Source organism: Mastigoproctus giganteus, chromosome 3, assembly GCF_048544385.1.
Source record: "Mastigoproctus giganteus isolate SK-2022 chromosome 3, ASM4854438v1, whole genome shotgun sequence".
Lineage (NCBI taxonomy): Eukaryota > Metazoa > Arthropoda > Arachnida > Uropygi > Thelyphonidae > Mastigoproctus > Mastigoproctus giganteus.
This window is the reverse complement of record NC_143577.1, coordinates 140,252,003-140,268,849: the sequence shown is the minus strand read 5'-3', so window position 1 is coordinate 140,268,849 and position 16,847 is coordinate 140,252,003. Positions and strand designations below refer to the sequence as shown.

Here is a 16,847-nt window from a genome sequence, read left to right as displayed (position 1 = left end):
GATGGGCTCAAGAGAGAATTTGACCACTCGCACACAATAGCTTATGCAGATGATATGGTAATACTTGTGGACGGAAACTCCAGACTGAAATGAGATCTGATTGCATATTGAAAGAATTATGCAAATGGTGTAATTTACATAGGTTGACAATCTCTACATCCAGAACTAAAATCACGATGTTAAAGGGAAAATTGGTTCTTAGTAGACCTCCTTTCATAAGGCTTAATGGTATTTCCTTACAGCAGATATTAATGATTAAATACTTGGGAATATGTATTGCTAGTGGCTTGAACTTTATCTTGCATGTTAACTATATATCAGAGAAGGTGAAGAAATTTATTTCGATGATTTGAAGAATAACGCAGGTGGAATCAGGGATAAAGCACTCCATTTGATTAATGACTGTATTTTATTGCTGATTGTTATGTACGGTGCATCGATCTGGGTTAGCCATGCAATCAAAGTAAGCAACACCAGAAAGCTCTATTCGAAAAATCGAGTTATGTTACTCAAAATGGTTATGGGCTGCAGAACAGTTTCCACAGAGCTTTGCAAGTGTTAGCTGGAAAAATGCCACTTGATTTGTAGTTAGTGTTTAGAAGCTTATCCTTTTATTTGAGAAGAGGTATAAAATCTGAGTTGGTGGGCATCAAAATTGACGCTTTAAATGACTTAAGAAATGAAATGAGGAGGATTTGGAAGCTCCTTTTACAAAAATGGCAAAGCAGATGGAATCTGCTTTGCCATTTTGTTTGGAAAAAGATAGAATAACATTCAAATTTTTCCCTTATGTTAATGGTGTGAATTATATTAAACTGATCTGGTAATCAGAATGTACAAACTACATTGTACATTCTGATTAAGGTCACGGATAATTTTTTTGCTAAACTGAATAGTCTTGGAATCGTAGCAAGATGCAACTGTACGTGTGGTGATCTGCAAACATGGGAACATGTTGTGTTTAATTATTTAGAATATGCTGATTTGTGTTTGGATTTACTGAATAATGTTGATAATATAATTTGTCTGGTGAATGGGATTGAGCCAGTACTTATTAAAACAAGAAAAATTTTATTACCTTTCAAAATTTTGCAAATTCAGTTTTTCCAAGAAGGAATTTTTGCAATTGAATGAGTTAAGGTTGAATAATGGATGAATTGATGGACTGTACCCTCTTATTTACATGAAACAGTATGTTATTTTTTATATAGGAACAGAGAAAATTCTTTGCAGAGGTAGACAGGATGTTGGTACTCTGTTTCCTTCATGGGTGGGTGTCCATTTCTGCTCCTGCCAATGCAGTTGGCAGGAGCAGAGTTTTTCATGGATTTTATCCTGCAATAACACCTTCTTCCAGCTTGGTTTTGTTGGTTAATATGAGTAACTTCTGTCGAGCTCTGTGACTCCTGGTAGATGGCTGTTCATTAAACTGTTTATCTTTTGGAGATCACCGGCGATGATCAGTCTCTAGGATATGATACTTGTGTTCATCTGTGGACAGTTCTCTCTTCATCGGTTTCTGTTGTAGCCTATTTATCCATTCGTTGTGCTATAGCTGAGGGGATGTACAGCTGCGCAGTATAGTTGATTTGTAATGTAATAATTGAATTGATTGATGATGATGTGAATTGATATTGATGACAATGTATGATGTGTATAAGAATACTGTTAATAACTGTATACTGTACTATACCATGTCTATATGTATGGCAGATTTGCCAGATTTTTTTGGCTAGGGGTCACTTTACTTAATAAATTAAAAATGAATGAATGTTGTTTCTCATTTTCATACATGACATTGATGAAGGAATAAAAGGTGTGATTTTGACAAAGATTTGCAGATGACAAAGATTTGCAGAGTTGTTAACGATCAGTGCCAAGCAGTACTCATTGAGGATGACTTGAACAGACTTCAAAGATGGTCAGAAGTGGCAGCTATGTTTTAATGCTGCTAAATGCAAGGTCTTACACTTTGGGAATAGCAACCCACAAATAAACACATGTCCTATCAATGATTTATTGAATGTTATCCTGTAGAGATAGAGAGGGTCATAATCCCACTGTACAAGGCAATTATAAGAACACATTTGGAATACTGTGTTCAAGTATGGAGACCTCAACTGAAAAAAGACATTGAGCGTCTTGAAAGGGTCCAAAGACGGACAACTCTAATGGTGAGCTCAGTAGGATGACTGTACTCCAATTATGTGCAGCAGAGCTTGGCAACCAGGCACCTCACAGGTGACCTGATTGAGGTTTATAAGGCTCTGAGAGGTTTAGTAAAATGAATGAAGGTGGAATTCTCACTGTTATAAAGAATTCCAGAACTAGGGGTTCTGGAATCCTTTATAACGGTGAGAGTTTTCTTTTAGTGAGTTTATAACAGTGAGTTTTTTTTAGCCAGCAAGTTGTTGATTGCAGGAATATGTTGCCCTTGCAGGTAGTTGAGGCTGAAAGTTTGAATGAATTCGAAGGTCAAATGATAAGTTACCTGTGCAAGAAGTGAAGGATACAATTTGTATTTTCTTATCTACTTGTTTTACTTTTTTTGCCAGTGCAGCAAAAGCCTGTGGCTTCCTTCCACTGTATGGCAAATACTATTATGCATGATGTAATCAGCAATAAAGAAAAGGTGGGAGGGAGGGGGGGGAATGTTGTTTGAAGTAATGAAATTTTTGGTATGGCCCATATATAGCAAGAATATACTCAGCTCCTTGATGTAACATTGCCTCGACAATGCCCCATACATACATGACTCCCTGCTTTAAGCAGTCACTACCAGAGAAGAGGCAACAAGATTATACAAATTGATCTAGATGCCTTTTAGAGAGTTACCAAAAGGTTCAGCCCAGTAAATGTAACCCATTATCTAGGTTACATTTACCTTGTGCAATATAGTCAAGTTTTTTAATGAGTGAGATAATAGGAAATAAATATTAGAGCTATGGGAATGCTACAAGAGTCACCCAATGCATTTTAAAATGTAATATAAGCATTATGAAGGCGAAATTTCCTTCCATCACAGCTGAAGCGATCTTAATTCAGGTCCTTCCATACCATTTGTAGGAGTCACATCAAGGGTAAAGGGAAGAACTTATTGAAAGGAAGAATGTACATTTAGGAATGGGCTTTCTTAAAATAATTAATGTAAGTTCTACAAATGCCTTTTCAGGATAATTTTATGTTGAACTAAGTTAAGAAATTAATAGTACAAAGGATGGCATTAACTTAATTATTAAGTTTATTAAAATTATTATTTTTTTATTATTATTAGCAATAAGGGTTATTAGATGATAAACCATAGAGATACATTGCTTAAACCAATATAAGAGAATGTTTAAGATAGCATGTTAGAAAGGAGCAATATATGAAACAGGAATTATCGATCATAAGTCTATTTACCACCATGAAAGTTTGAGAAATTTATTGTAACAAAGGATTGTATTTAAGACTATTAAATTTGTATTAACAAACAACAGTATTTAACTTTGTGAAGATTGGACAATTTCAGTATTAAATTAATTCATTTGAAATTGTTTCATTTGAAAAGGAGAGAGAAAATTGTGTGTTTTAATAATAGATGTGTTAATCATTAGGTATCCTTGTAATTGCTCATAAGCTATTGATATATACATTTTCTCAAAAAATGAAAAGTAGTAAATGACATTATAACCCAAAGATCTCGGATCATACAAAGCAGTCGGGCAGCTTGTGGGCTGTGGTAAAAAGTTCATAAAAAATTATAACTAATAATAAACAAAGATAGAATAAAGTAAAATAAAATTAAATATAAAGTAAAGAATTGCCAGTGAAGGAAACCACATTTCCCACAATTCCTTATACAGTAGAACTTCGACTGTCCATCACTTAACCCCACTATGCCGTAATTCATTGCGAGATTCAATGCAAAATGGGAAGCATTCAAAGAACTTATCTTGGAAGCTACTAGGCTTTACATACCAACTAAGAAATATTGTTCAAGGTTTAGGCCTAAATGGATGTCAGATGAACTAATGAGGCATATGGCAGAGAAGAAACATGCATGGGATACATACAAATTAACACATGACACAGAAGCCTATGATAGATACAAGTTGATTTGTAACCAAGTTACAAAGGAGATTAGGCAGGCGAAGGCAGATTACGAGAAATCTTTAGCAAGGGATGCAAAGAAAAACAGCAAAGAGTTCTTTACTTATGTAAACTCTAGAAGGAAGGGGATGAATCAGATTGGTCCACTTGATATCGATGGGTCAACTGTTGATGATCCTGCTCAGGTAGCTAAAAAAACTAAATGAATATTTTGCATTGACATTCACACATGAGGAGTTATTTAGCGAGGGGAATGCCAGAGGTGTATTCAACTCTAGCAGTAAGCTAGAGAATCTTGTAATAACTGAGAGTAAAGTGGAGGAGAAATTGTTGAAAATAAACACAAGAAAGGCACCCGGGGTGGATGGATCTATCCAGTTATATTAAAGGAGGCAGCAGAGGAAGTAAGCAAACCCTTAGCCATAATTATGAGAGCTTCCTTGGACTCAGGGAAGGTACCCACTGACTGGAGAAGTGCAAATGTGACCCCAATTCACAAAGGAGGATCCAAGGCTGACACAAGTAATTATAGACCTGTGAGTTTAACTTTTGTTCCAGGAAAATTAATGGAGGCACTAGTTAAAAAAGCACTGCAGGATCATTTAGACAAGACTTCAGTTATAGCTCGGACACAGCATGGTTTTGTTAAGGGGAAGTCTTGCCTGACCAATTTGATTGGATACTATGATGCAGTCACAAAGGAACTGGAAGCAGGGAATAACTTTGATATTATATACTTGGATCTTAGAAAGGCTTTTGATACTGTTGCACATGGAAGACTGCTGCACAAATTGGAGCAGTGTGACACTGGAGGCAAATTGGTGCTGTGGATAAAGGGGTGGTTGAGGGGGAGAAGACAGAGAGTGGTAATCAATGGACACTGCTCGTCGTGGACTAATGTTATTAGTGGAGTCCCTCAGGGCTCAGTGTTGGGTCCATTATTGTTTTCTGTATTTATAAATGATATTGATGATGGTATATCAAGCTTAATGTCGAAGTTGGCAGACGACACAAAGGTAGGCAGGGTTGTCAAGGACACTACTGACACTATGCTGCTGCAACAGGATCTGGAAAGGTTGAGCAGATGGGCTGAGAGGTGGCAAATGAAGTTTAACATTGACAAATGTAAAGTACTACACATGGGAAACAGCAACTCCAGAGCAACGTATCAACTCTGTGGTACTACACTGACAGTGGTAGAGAATGAAAGGGACCTGGGGGTGGTTGTGCAGGCAGATATGAAGTTCTCTGAGCAGTGCAGACGGGCTGCAAGAGTAGCTCATGGTGTATTGTCAATGATATATAGGAATTTTTCTAGCAGGGATAAGGAGGTGATTATTCCCTTGTATAAGGCAATGGTCAGGCCACACCTAGAGTACTGTATACAGGTCTGGAGGCCTCATTTCAAGAAGGATGTAGAGCTGCTGGAACGAGTACAGAGAAGGGCAACAAGATTAGTGAATGGAACAAAGGGGTGCTCTTACGAAGAAAGGCTTAAGTTTTGCAAATTACAGTGTCTGAAGACTAGGCACCAGCGAGGTGATCTGATAGAGGAGGAAAGACAGATGTAGGATAGACGTGCGGAAATTTGCCTTTAGCCAGCGGGTGGATGGTTGGTTTAACAGACTTCCATCCCTTGTCGTGGAGGTTGATAGCCTGAATAAGTTTAAGGCTCAGCTGGACGGGTATTTTGAACGAACAGAGGGGTGAAGTGGAAGTGGTTTTTTTTTTTTTTTTTTTTTTTTTTTTGGCTGATGCTGCATAAGCTTGCTTTCTTGCATTGGATGCCTCTACTAATGCTAATTGGCGCCATGTGTCACACGGTCTTTCTTTACAACTCACTGTATATGGTTGTACTTTAACCTGTTTCATATTTTAATAATTTTTATTCAGTAAACCCATTGAAATGACCAAGAAACGTAAGTGAGTAGTGTTGGAATTGTCACAAAAAAAGAATTGAAATAATCAATTGTCTAAGATAAGGTGAAAGTGCTACATGTATATCATCAATTTATGGAATAGGAAGAACCTATTCCATAATGGAAACCCCATTATTAAAACAATACCATCAGTGGTTTTTGAAAATGGAAACCACTGATGGTAAAGTGTAAATTGTGTTCAGGGTCAAACGGCACCAGTAGTTTCCCCCATCTCCGCATTGTTTTCATTGTGGGTGAACCAGTTCGCTAGGAAATGCCAGAGATTTAAAAGTATATGTGTAGTGTACCACTGTTCATCTGGTCGTATAGACATTGAACCCCTGCTGAGGCCCAACGTTGCCCCACTTTTACCCCATTATTCCTCATCAAATTTACCAAAAAAAAAAATTTTTTTTTTTTTTTGGTAATTTCGATGAGGAATAACTCTAAATTTCTGAAAGGCCGAGCATATGGGCCAAAAATGCAATTTGGAGATGATTAAATCTATTCCGATGTGTAGGGCATTCACTTGTGTATGTGCAGGTAGAGTGGGTGGGGAGACTGAGGTCTGGGGGGAAAAGTCAGAAGTATGGAGTCAAGAGAGGAGGCGACTCCAGGTCACAGTGGGGCATGCCCATACCCCACCAGGAGGGAAAGTGGGAGCGGCAAGAAGACAAGACTGTCCCCCCCCACTGGGGATAGGGGTATTAAAGATGAAGGAGGCTAGGGCACCCTCTTCAAGTCGCCAAATGCTGTTTGGCAGCTGCGTTGCATTAAGTCTCTTTTCTTCAGTGTCGAGTCGATTTCAGTCCAGTCGCTCATGGGGTAAGCCCCGTCCTTTTTTTTTCACTTTTTCTCAGGGTTTTCTCTGTAGTAACTCCACTGGATAGTATTTTATACAGTTCAACTTGTGGTGATCTTTCGTCAGACACGATTTATGGTAATTAGCAGTTTTCTCTTCTCGTAGAGGTGCTTGCGCATACTGAGAAAGTGCCCTGTATTCCTCTTCTGTGTCAATGAAGTGGGATTCCAGTCCTTTTGGAAGGTAGTGTATCTTTGTGATCAGGATGCTTCTGAGATCTTCGTATTCTGGGCAGTCGCAGACCAAGTGGTTCCAGTTCTTGACCTCCCCACACATGCAGTTGGGGTTCTCAACAAGGCCGAACCCGAGCAGCTTCTCGTTAAAGGGGCCATGACCTTTAAGCAGCGAAGTCAAATGCATCCCCGGAAAGTACCAGGCCAGTTGCTTGGGGTATATTTTGTTGTATCGGTCCATCTTTGTTGCCACTCCCAAAGTAGGTAGGCCTGTAATTGGACTTTTTATTTTTTTGTACTACTCGCCGGGTCAATTATGAAATCCTGGAAGGTGGCAGTGACCCCCCCTAGCGTGCAGGAAGAGCAAGCCAGCTCTTACAGCCTCCAGATTGAGGGTGAGCGCTCCAGAAAGCTGGTGTGCTTACTGTTCTGCATGCTCGTGTAGTTGTTAATAAAATGGTCCTTTGCATCATATTCAGAGTTCTCCTATTGATGGCAAGCGTCGTTTGGCTGTACCACACTGTTGCAGCATAAGTTATTGCAGGGATGAAGGTTGCCCTTACCACTGATAGTAATGCTAAGAGTCATAAAACATTGAAGCTTGCTAAAAATTAACAATTGGATACCGCAATGTTTCAATGGTTTGTTCAAAAATGTAGCCAAAGAATTCCATTGTCGGGACTTATAATAATCAAAAAAGTCGTTGAAATCAATAAAAAAACTAGGCAGGGAAGGCTAGCATCGGATGGTTGGACAAATTTAAGTTTCACTATGGTATTCAACAGTCGTTGATCCAGGGGTGAAATGCTAAGTGCAGATAGTGCAGCAATTTGTTTATCGTGAAAAACTACAGAAGGAAATGGCTGATCGAAGTTTAAAGAACAAATATACAACTGTGATGAGAGTGGCCTCAATTGGAAGGCACTACCTCAAAAGACACTGGCCTAATGACTGAACATATGGCACCGGGATATATAAGATGCAAAAAAGATCGCATCACTATAATGGTATGTGCTAATGCCAGCAGCAGTCATAAACTGCCTTTGGTTGTTATAAGAAACCAAAAAAGCCTAGATCATTTAAAAATATTAATTTAAATGCTTTGCCAGTTAAATATTTCTCACAAAGCAACACGTGGATGAGCCAAGATATATTTCATGATTGGTTTCATAAAATATTTGTACCATGTGTAAGATCACATTTGCCATCAAAAGGTTTACCACAATATGCAATGCTACTGATGGACAATGCGTCTACTCGTCCCATACATGTATGTGATTTAAAAAGCGATGATGGCAAAATATCATTCCACTTTCTGCCAGCAAACACGACATCTCTCATTCAACCGATGGACCAAGGAGTGATCGAGAGTATGAAACGTTATCGCAAAATGTTCATTCAAAAGCTTGTTTCGGCAGAAATGAAATTAGATGTGATTGAGTTTTGGAAAAGCTACAGTATAAAAGATGCAATTTTCAATGTTACTGAGGCCTGGAATGATGTTCCAGTTTAAACAATACAAAGAAGCTGGAATAAGTTGTGGCCAGAAATATATTCAACTGATACAGAAACCATTCCAAAAGAAACTGAAATTTTGCAGTTATGTTAGAATGTTCCTGGTTTTAAAAATATTTTGATGGAGGAAGTAAATGATTGGACGGATATGGACAAAATGGATGTTGGATGCGATTTAGATGGCAATGAAATTGTGCAAAGAGCGATGACAATTTTGGATGATTCTGAAACTGAAGAAGAAAAAGCTGGTTCTGATGAAACAACCAACATAATTAGCCACTGTGAAGCTGAAGATATGTTGTCAAAGTGCACTGAGTGGTTCGAGCTAAAAGAAGAAGCAGATGCTACGCAAGTGTTACTTTTGCATAACATTGCCTCCCAAAAGGCTCGAGGGGTAATGAAACAAAATAAATTAACTGACTTTTTAGAAAAAAAATTTAATTATGTAATATTGTTTTCTTTTAAATTTTTTTATGACATTACTAGATCAATGTAAGTCAAAATATTAAAAATAGTTATGTATGTAGATATCTGTACTATGATTTTTTGATGACCCAGTAAAAAATAAATATTAATTAAAGTTTAATTAAATTTCGTTGGGTTATGTATTATGTAATAAAATAAACAAGTTAGATGACTGCTCTATTGTATGTATAATGCTTTTAATGTACATATTCTATTATCCATCATGGTCTCAGTCCCGTACCCTGACGGCCAATCAAAGTTCTACTGAAATCAGTTTACTATCTCACAGCATATCGCATTAAATAAATGTTTCCCATACTAAATTTTTTTTTCATCCTCAAAGACCATTGTTATGTATAGGTACTTATTAATAATTTTATATTATTATGCAATATTGCTTATAAAAATGTAGTACTGGAAATATTTTACAATAAATATTCAGAACTAGTATATGATTTCAGAGAATACAGGCTTAGTGGTTCAGAAGTCAAAAAAGGTTGGGAACTGCTGATAGAGGAATTTTGCTAGCAGGGATAAGGAGGTGATTAATGAATTGTACAAGGCAATGGTCAGGACACAAGTTGAGTACTGCATACAGATCTGGAGGCCTTATTTTAGGATGTAGAGCTGCTGGAACGAAGGGCAACAAGATTGGTCAGGAGGAACAAAGGTGTGCTCTTACCAAGACTGCTTCAGTTCTGAAAATTGCAACAACTGGAGACTAGGCACCTGTGGGGAGAAATAACACATGAAAACCCAGAATAACTGGGTTTTCACATGTCTATTAACTACTCACGTAGTTAATCTTTGTTAACTACCAGAGTAGTTAACAAAGGTTGCCAGGGTTGTCCAACATGAGGCCTGCAGGCCAGCATCTGAGTCTCATGCAGGTTGTCATCTGGCCCACCAACCTTTCTTAAGTGTTGGTAGATAAACTTTGAGTACAAAACCTTTTATAACTGATAGAATGTGTTTAATCATTAAACACATTCTACATTGGTCATACTGCACATTCAGTGCCCCCTGCAGACATATTAAGTGCCAAAAAGATTACATCACTAACACAATCTATTTCATCTCATATTGTTGTGAAAACCTTTTTTCATTGATGAAAAATATAAAGTCAAAGTCACAATCATTACTGACAGAAAAACATTTATGCAATATATAGCCGCTCCCCCTACTTACGTAAGAGTTGTGTTCCACAGAACTTTGCACAATGCGAATTTTACGTAAGTTGGAATTTCCCTAAATGCTTATGCAGCATTCACAACAATGCACATTAAATCAGATTGAAGCAAAAAAGAAATGTTCGATGAACATATAAATACAATTATTTATCCAATTTTTTTTTTTTTTTTTACCTCATACGCAGGAAAAATTACAAAAGTGTGCTTCGAAATGTACAATAAAAATATTAAGACAAGTGCCAGCACAAACACCTCAGGAAAACTTGGTTCTAAATCTGATTTTCCATCTTTATTATTAATAGCTTTACCATCTCCGATATAGCATCTGAATGCTGTTTTGTGATCACTGTTGATTTAAATGCACTGATCCTTTAACATATTCTTTTATAGGTGCACTGTCCTTTAAAATAGTATTCACTATTGCGAATACTATTTTAAAGTAAACAGTATTGCCAAATTTTGCTGTTGAAGTAGTGAGACCTAATTCCAGTGCAATAGATGACAAACTTTGCCTTGCTTCATACTTTTTAATCATTTTCATTTCGAAATCAATTTTGTTTTGTTTCCTAGTACTGCCACCACTGCACTTTCCTTTGTTATTTGGTAGCTTTCCCTTCATCATTTGTAATAAGTACACGGGAATAAAATGAAACCTCTTGATGATTGACATGGAGTTAAAAAAAAAAAAAAAACTGACGGCACAACTACTGTTTCGGATCGCAGTTCACTGATCTGAAACAGTACTCAAGTATGCATTCATTTGACTAATTTATTATGAGCACCAACCAAGAGATAAATTAGAAATTACAATGCCAAACAGGGATAAATCACAATATAAACACAACGAATATTGTATGTAGTTTTTTTAAGGAACTTGGCTTATGGAGTTACGTCGTCCACATATTTTTTCCTCATCCTAGTCGGGTCCTCCTTTTATTTCCTTTGTATTGCAAAATACGTTTCCACGGTTTTTTTAAGTTTGCACTGGCCGACAAAAATTTAAGTTGAATTTACGCAAGTCGAGGAGTGGCTATATGTCATATTGCTACATCAAGTGTACCAGCGAATTCTGAATTCTTGTGCAAGCAAAAACAGTATCAAATATCTCACTAAAAATGCAATTTGTCTATTTGTGTACCGAATGAATAATAACTCATTAAATTTTTTTCTTTGCAATTGTACTATTAACACAAAGTATTTTTAAAGGTCCATTTACATACTCACGTTTCTAGGCACACGCAGGCATCTTGATATGGTATACATATGAGAAAATATGCTGGATAATTGGGATATATCTTTGTAAATTTTTCTCACTGTATCAAAGAGTTGAAAATTTGGAATCTGGCCCCTCACTCATAAAGGTTGGACACCTCTGAGCTAAGTAGCATAAATCAATTTTGTATGCTCTTGAAAATTACCATAGTTGCATCTTAATTCATTTAAATATTTAATTAACAAATTGGAGTGAATCACAGTTTCTCATAAATCGTTACTCACCGATTGCAGACTCTTATTTAACGAATTAAATCTTTCTAAAACATGAAACCGAATAACAATCATAAAAGAAAATACTAACTTGCCAAACTTACACTTCAGTTAGGCAGCTTCTGCATTGGATGGGAACTGGATTAAGTCATTTTCTATGTTGTGAAAAGCCCTTCAATTTGTTTGTATTCTTCAAAAAGAGTCTTGGTAGCATCAGCCCTAGCAGACTTGCTCATTTCTGATACATTAACCATCTGATTTATGAACACCATGCATTCCTGAAAAGTAATTTGTAAAGCTAAAGTTTGTAAATGGGAAGCAACTGTTCTGTAGATATAACAGTACAATGAGAGGGTGTTTCAAAAATAAAATGTTTGCAGACAAAATTGCATAACAACTGGGACAACCATAAGATTTATTTGATAGTATGAACCAGAGCTATAATGCTCAATACGTTCTACTTTTATATCAACATTTGTAAAAGAACAAGAGAAGTTTACCTCAATATGATATGTAGAACACTTCCGTATGATACTCATCAGATTTTAAAACAAAAACAATTAAAAAATTGAAAATCTTACATTACAGTAAAAAATAATTAAAAATCAGTTGAACACAATTAAAAATTAAGTAAAAAATTAATTTAACGAAAAAAAATTGCAAAACGATTTTCCTTCCTGAAGCTGACAATGTTTTCGACCGCGTGTTGTGATCACAAGAATGAAAATTACCAAATAGGGGTGAGCAGTATGAACCTTCTTAAATAGGGATTATTTGTCTTCATGCATGCACGTAAAAGACCACGAATAGGAGATTCAATATGGCCGGCGAACATTAACAGGATTCTCATGGAATTTAATTTCACATTTAACAACACGAAAATTCATAGGAAACCACATAGGTCATTTATTTGTGTTCTGAACGAGAAAAGGACTGAACGATTGTTCAGTATAGTGTGTAATTTCCATATTGGCCTGGCCACAATTTTAAATTCGGTATCTTGAAAGAATCTGTTAAGCTGTTTGTGCCATAGATAAACAGTGGCACAAATGGCTTAACAGATTCTTTAAAGATACCAAATTTAAAATTGGGGGTAGAAAATGAAAAGGAACTGGGGGTAATTGTGCAGTCAGATATGAATTTTTCTGAGCAGTGCAGACAGTCTGCAACAGTAGCTCATGGTGTCTTATCAACAATATACAGGAATTTTTATAGCATAGATAAGGAAGTAATTATACCCTTGTAAAAGGCAATGGTCAGGCCACACCTTGAATCTTGTATACAGGCTGGAGGCCTCCATTTAGGAAGGGTGTAGATCTCCTGGAACAAGAACAGAGAAGAGCAACAAGATTAGTGAATGGAACATGGGGCTGCTCTTATGAAGAAAGGATTACGTTTTGCAAATTAGTCTCTGGAGACTAATTGAGACCACCTGCGAGGTGGTCTGATTGAGGTATACAAGAGCTTGAATGGTTTGAGCATGCTCAATGCTGATGGGATTCTTCCTTGTGCTCAGAACGATCGTCTCAGAGGACAAATTCAAATTGAGGAAAGACAGTTGTAGGATACATGTGCAGAAGTTTGGCTTTAGCCAGCGGGTGGTTGATTGTTGGATCAAACTTCCATCTGTTGTTGAATTTGATAGCTTAAATAGATTCAAGGCAGAACTAGACAAACATTTGGAGTGAGTAAATGGGTGAAACGAGAAGGGTTTTTTTTTTTTTTTTTTTGGGTGATGCTGTATAAGCTTGCTTTCTTGCATCATTTGCCTTTCCTAATGCTAATGTTTGTGCAACAGATAAACAGTGGCACAAACAGCTTAACAGATTCTTTAAAGATACAGAATTTAAAATTGTGGCCAGGCCAATACGAAAATTACACACTACACTGAACAATCGCTCAGTCCTTTTCACGACAACACTAAATGATCTGGTAAACAACATTTCTTGCAGTGATTGCGACTCGTCAACACACGGCCTTAGTTCGTGCTTCACATTCAGCAGCATCAGAATTAGCCTTTCATGCCATTAACGAAAAACATACTTTTTTTTTATTCAATGAGGCCAAAATACTTAGTGTCCAACGTAATTATACGGGACTATTAACTACAGAAACCATTGAAATTAAATTTCATGAGAATTCTGTTAATTTTCGTCAGCCATATCTAATCTCCGTGGTCTTTTATGCGCATGCGCAAAGATAAATAATATCTATTTAAGTTTCATGCTCACCCCTATTCAGTAATTTTCATTCCAGTGATCATGACATACAGTCGAAAAGCATTATCAGCTTCAGGAAGGAAAATAGTTTTGCATTTTTTTTCGTTAAATTAATTAACTTAATTTTTAATTGTGTTCAATTGATTTTTAATTATTTTTTACTGTAATGTAAGATTTTCGATTTTTTAATTGTTTTTGTTTTAATATCTGGAGCGTATCGTATGGATTGTTCTACGTATCATATTGAGGAAATCGACTTCATCCTCACTAACAGAAGATATATTGTGAATGATGTTACTGTCCGGAATAAGGTAAATGTTGGAAGTGATCACAGAATGGTAAGATGTACACTTGATATAGATGCAGGAAAGGAAAGGAAAAAACTGACTCGAGTAAATAATACAAAGGTCTTTGAGATAACAGAAGAGGAGAAAAAGCAGTATGTACTGGAACCTAGGAACAAGTATGGGCTTCTGCAGACTGCTCAGGACCAAGATATCGACGAGGAATATTACAACTTTCTGAAAGTGATCAAGCCCAAGAAACCTACAGGGAAACAGAAATCCAAAGAAGAAAAAATTAGTCAAGAAACACTTGTCATGATGAACCAAAGACGACAAATGAAGAGCAAGAAAAACACTCACAGGGAGAAAATTGAGTATACTGAGTTATGCAAAGCCATTAGAAAGAGACTCAGAGAGCACATAAGAAGATTTAACACAAGAAAAGTAGAACAAGCATTAAGGGAAAACAAAGGATTTAAATCAGTAGCCATGAGCAGTAATACAGAAAGACAAATGATACTGAAACTGAAGAATAGCGATGGTGTACTTATAAACAGCAGAGAAGGCATAATTCAAATAGCAGAAGACTATTATAGAGAATTATATAAGGAGCGAGGGAATGATACCAGCAGTGGGGAAGATGGATTGCAAAGTAGCAACACATACGACATACCCGATATTCTTCCTGATGAGATCCTACATCTACAAGTTGTTCACAAGGGTCATTACTAACAGATTAGAAAGAATACTTGATGAGAATCAACCGAAAGAGCAAGCTGGCTTTAGGACAGGATTCTCAACTATGGATCACCTTCACGTAATATCACAGCTAATGGAGAAAGCAAATGAATATAAAACACCATTATGCCTGGCATTTGTGGATTATGAAAAGGCATTTGACTCCATACAGCATAAGGCAATGTTTCGGGCACTGGAAAGACAAGGCATAGATACTCCATATATTATGATTTTGAAGAAAATATATGAGAGTGCTACATCCTTTATTAGACTAGACAAAGACAGTAGCAAATTTAAAATCGAGAAAGGAGTTCGACAAGGAGACACAATATCTCCGAAGCTGTTTACTGCTGCCCTTGAGGAAGCTTTCAGAAGATTAGACTGGTCGCAGAAAGGAGTCAATGTGAACGGAGAGTACCTAAACCATTTACGATTTGCAGATGACATTGTGGTCATAAGCCACGATACCAAAGAATTAGAGGAAAATCTTAATCAGTTATGCACAGTTAGTAAGGATTTTGGACTAAAGATGAATATGGCTAAAACAAAAGTAATGATGAACAAGTATGCCACGGAAAGGGAAATAATGATTGAAGGAGCAGTAATTGAAAAGGTGGAGTCATATACTTATCTGGGACAAGTTATTAGCTGTAATAATGATAAATGGCTGGAAGTCAAGAGAAGAATAAATTTTGGATGGATAGCATTCAGGAAATATAGTCACATACTGAAGAGCAATATCCCAGTTTGTCTGAAACGTAAAATAATGAATCAATGTATACTCCCCACCTTGACTTATGGAAGTGAAACTTGGGCACTCACCAAAAGAATGGAAGAGAAGCTAAGAACTACACAGCGAAGAATGGAACGATTTATATTGGGAATCAGACTGTTAGATAAGAAGAGAATCACATGGATTAGGCAGCAAACTCAAGTAAAGGACATTCTTATCAAAATTAAAGAACTAAAATGGTCTTGGGCAGGACACATAGCTTGAAGACATGATGACAGATGGACTAAGAAAATAACAGAATGGTACCCAAGAGGAGCTAGAAGAAAACCTGGAAGACAAAGGCGGAGATGGATAGATGAAATTCATGAGTTTTTGAGTAGTAAATGGATGGCCAGTGATCAAAACAGAAGGAACTGGAAAGTTGCTGGAGAGGCCTTCATCCTGCAGTGGATTGAAAATGGCTGATGATGATGATGATATTGAGGTAAACTTCTCTTGTTCTTTTACAAACCATAAGATTCAAGTATCATATATATGAACAAAATATAACTTTTGCCCTAAGAACAAAATTTAACTTTTGCCCTAAGAACAAAATTTAACTTTTGCCCTAAGAACAAAATTTAACTTTTGCTTATAATAAAATTTAAAGCTATCTTTATTGCAAAATATACAATAAAGTTGACTGGACTTGAGGAGCCACACTTATGAGTTAATGACTTAGCATTAGCATTAGTTCAGGCATATGATGCAAGAAAGCAAGCTTATACAGCATCAGCCAAAAAAGAAAAAAAAACCTTCTCATTTTGCCCATCGGTCACTCCAAATGTTTGTCTAGTTCAGCCCTAAATTTATTTAAGCTATTAACTTCCACAACAACAGATGGAAGTCTGTACCAGCAATCAACTACCTGCTGGCAAAAGGTAAACTTCTGCACATCTATTCTACAACTGTCTTTCCTCAATTTGAATCTATGCCCCCTCAGGTTCTTAATTTGAGCAAGCTGAAGTATCCCATCAGCATTAAGCCTGTTTAAACCATTCAAGGCCTTATACACATCAATCAGATCACTTCGCAGGTACCTAGTCTCCAGATGCTGAAATTTGAACTCAAGCCTTTCTTTGTAAGCTCACCAATTTATTCCTCTCACCAATCTTGTTGCACTTTACCCTTGA

At 36.7% G+C, this 16,847-nt stretch overlaps 1 long non-coding RNA gene across 1 annotated transcript in view; it reads right to left on the bottom strand.

Annotated features, from left to right (window-relative positions):
* The window catches only part of LOC150088289 (uncharacterized), an 89,857-nt gene that overhangs the window by 18,095 nt on the left and 54,915 nt on the right, over window positions 1-16,847 (bottom strand). Inside the window, exon 2 of the long non-coding RNA XR_016546787.1 lies at window positions 11,806-11,979. This is a non-coding gene — a long non-coding RNA (uncharacterized LOC150088289). The remainder of the gene's footprint in view (window positions 1-11,805; window positions 11,980-16,847) is intronic.